We start from the raw sequence: 4,056 nt of genomic DNA on the forward strand, positions 1-4,056 counted from the left end.
CCTTGAGACCCATATATTCTAACCATTCTCACAGACCACGCTACGGTAGGTATTTTGTATGACTGATGACGTGATCATAAATGTTGTGGAAATGAGAAATAAGATTTCGAGTCAGGTTAATAATCAATGAAGAGTTGTGCTAGTCGTGAGCATGAAAATAATTGCGAGTCGATGATAGTTACCTGGTTGGATGTTGAATGATGTGTTGATAGTACTATTATGTCTAGTAATATGCGGTTATGTGATCCCAAAGCCATGCTAGTATAGTCTTGTGATAGTAATTAGAAACACTTTTGAATTGCATGTTTATAGTCATAGCAATCGTGATTTAGATGTACGGAGTAGATCGATATGCGAAGGGATTCTACGGGATAGATGTTTACGAAAGTACAGTGTGAGATTTAAGTTAGGATGGGTTAGTATCGATAATATGGTTGTAAGAGTTTGGAACATAGAAAATGAACGACTTAGTGCTGAAACTTGCTTTGTTTGATTGTACTCTTTAATTGACCTTACTGCCATTTCTTTTCTGTTTATTGCCTATGGATGAAAATTTTATGGGAGATAGCCTCGTGAGTTAGTGTTCATTTGACGTTGGTTTCATGCTTATAGGATATACGGATTGGGAGTAATAAATATTTTAGTGGGCTGTGGTCAGGAAGTTTCTGTGCAGTGATGTTTGACCAACGATTTTGTAAAAAAATCCTCATTTAAATTGTATTAATCATTTTCGCATAATTCCAACTCCATCAGTCATAAAATTCGCATATGTTTTCAAATTGATAAGCCACGAAAATTTTTGATGTCTCTATATTAAACGGTAGGTTTTGCAAACTGACCCAAGTTTTGGACCAATTGTTGTCACATGTTTGTTTGGACCAACTGAGTTGTAAAATTCTTTAAAAATGAAATTTTGTGCTTTAGACCTAATTCTTTTTCCCCTGTGTTTTTATCTCTCCGTGTTTTATAAAAATAATATGAACATGACTTGTAAATGTGTGTTCTAGGTTGAGTTTCATACAGTTGTTGATTAATTCATGAGCCTTAGTAATGTGAATTTATAATGCTTTATATGACGATAGTAGCACGCATGTTCAGTAGTTATGTATCTTAACAAGTGATAAAATTAAAACTTAGTTGATAACATTGTTGGCATGATAGCGTGAGTAAAATTGGATAGCTTAAATTGATTCTTAATCAAGGGTGAAATATTTTAAACGAGTCCAGTTGTTGCATATTTTATGTATGTTGGGCATGTTGTAATATCTCTAGCATGTTCATCATATTTGCATGGTGGTCGGATATATATGAATAATAAAACTATATTGTCGTACCTAGGAAGAATTGATGGCGTTAAAAGCTAAGGTGATTGTTCTAATATACTCGCATGAATATTTACAATAATTATGTTTAAAAGTTTACAAATGGGTGGTAGTAATGATTGTGTCTAAATGTTCACACGTGGAGGATGTCATCTGAGATCTAAGGTCCTTTATGTGAGTCTGTGTACCTATAGTTATACCTATTGATTTCATTGCATTAAATTATTTCAGTTGAACCTAAAACCTATAACATGATAATAAACAGTGTCGTTATTCCTTATTGAATATGTTCGTTATTATATCGTCATAAAATGCTAAAGTGATTCTTGCAATTGTAACACGACACTCGACATATCTATATTCTCGAGTCGTTACTATCAACCATATTTTAATAAAGATTGTTTATGATAATGAGATTGGCAATTATAATGGGATAACCCTTTTTAGGATTCACATGATATGCATTGTTTTAAATGATAATCGTTATAGTTACGTTTAATTGAGCCGTGAATATAATTGAGTAAAGAAGTGCAACTAAAATCCTGATGTTGAAGTAATAGTCGTTCATTAATAAAGATAGGAGTGAATTGAATAAGATGAACCGGTAAATTACAATATGTGAGTCGACACCTAAGCTTGTTTTGTTTAAAGTAATTGAATTAAGTTTACCTGATTTTGGGTTTCGTAGTAAGTCGTAAGTGGATTCTATGACGACCACTTATTATAAGATTATGTTAAGAAAATTATTCACCGTACAGCATGAAAGTAAAAGTTTTGGAAATGAAGTTAGATTTTGTCGTGTGAGTATAAATTCGAATGAGATTTCCGGCCAGGTGTTTGATTGTATGGTTTCATGATATTTGCTAGTCTGGAGGAATGGAACTAGAACGGAGTCACAAGTAGTGGATTAATTTAGTCATGTTGTTCATTCATGTAGCGAATTGGTGGGTTGTGGTTAGTTAAGAATGTCGAAACTGGTTGTTTTCATTTTATTGGTGATTACGTGTCTTGACCTAAATCAGACTATCAAGTAAAGGAAAGTCAGACTGGACCTATTAAGGTATAAATTTTCATAAATCGATTTAGTAAGTTTTGGACCCTAATTCTTTCTCATGTTGATTGATTCCCTATGTTTCTAAGGTAAAAGATTACCCTAATTGGTAAAATGAATAATTACTAATGCTTTTTACTGGAAACGGTAGCCTCTTTCGATTGTTAGCCGTGGTTTGAGATCTGTAGTTATAATAATAAAGGTTACGAGGACGTAACCATGTTTTTAGTTGGGGAGGATTGTAAAATCTTGATGCTTAATTTGCACTTATTTGTAGGTTATAGTTGACCAAGTTGACCTTTAGTTGTGGGGTACCTATGCGGAGGAGTTCGATATGTTTTGTTCATACTTCGGTTAGTTAATTGATGTGTAAAGGGAGAGTGTGAGTAAACTACTGGTAATGTGTTATGAGTTAGCCTATGAGCTGAGTTATGGTTACGGGGGATACGTTGCGGTCCAAAGTGCGACCATGGTTAATGAGTTTATGTTGAGTTTGAGATCGGAATTGAGATGGAAAGATGATGATGGTGTTCTCAGATGATTATATAGTGTTATACATTTGTGTTCGCAGGTAGTTATTAGTTGTAGTTAATTGGATTAAGAAAAGATGAGTTAAACCTCGGGACGAAGTTTATTTTTAGGAGGGCAGAATGTAACATTCCGTATTTGTTACGTTTAATTGATGAGTCAAAAGTGTGTTAACCATGTTAGAATTGCGTGACGTCCGTAAGTACAATATACAATACCTTTACATTGTTGAGTATGGGAGCGAACTTCGGGACGAAGTTCATTTTAAGGGGAGAAGACTGTAATACCCCGTATTTTTATATAATTAATTAAACGGATATTATTATATATTAATTATTATACATTTTATATTACTAATTATGTCGGGTTAATTGTTAGTCGAGAATTATGTTAAATTATCAAGCGAAGTTAATTGTGACGGGTTTTATATTGAATTCGAAAGGAGAGCCAAACAATTAAACATCGACCCATTTGAGCTGGCCCAATAACATGTCCAGCCAATAACCCTAACCCTGCTTAACCCTAACCCTAATAGTGCCCCAACCCTAACCCTAACGGTCCCCTAACCCGCCTCCCTCCTCTCAGATCCCATCAACCCGCCTCCCTCCTTCATCAGCTTAGATCTCAGCCTTTCACGCAAAACGAGAGAGAGAGAAGGAGCGTGAGTGTTGACGGCACAGCAGGGAGAAGCTAGGGACTAGTGTCGACGTCCGTGGGTGGCCGTGGTGGCCGTCGTGGTGGCAGAAAGATGGTAAGACCAACTCTTTTCCTCTGTTTTCGTTTGATGTCGGGTTTTGGGGGTTGTGTCGTGTCTTGTTGAGGTGTTAAGGGTAGTTGTTGACGGAGTATATGTGTAGTAGGGTGTGTGACGTCGGTTGGTGGTTGTTGGGGTGGTTGTAGGCGGCTAGGGTGGCAGGGATAGGCAGAATCGATTAAGAGGGCAAAACAGGTTTGGGTTACGGTTTTCAGGCGAGTTTTATGGTTGGGATTTGGGGTGGCGCCACCGTTGACTCGGGGGAGGTCGAAACGGCGGCGTCACGGTGTCTTGGTTCGTGGGTTGACGGCGAGTGGGACTGTGGTGGTTGACAGGGCTATGGTAATGAGTGCGGTGGTGGTGTGTCGTGTAAAAAGGGGTGTTTGGTGAGGCACGGCTGT

Source organism: Silene latifolia, chromosome 11 (assembly GCF_048544455.1).
Source record: "Silene latifolia isolate original U9 population chromosome 11, ASM4854445v1, whole genome shotgun sequence".
Taxonomy (NCBI): Eukaryota; Viridiplantae; Streptophyta; class Magnoliopsida; order Caryophyllales; family Caryophyllaceae; genus Silene; species Silene latifolia.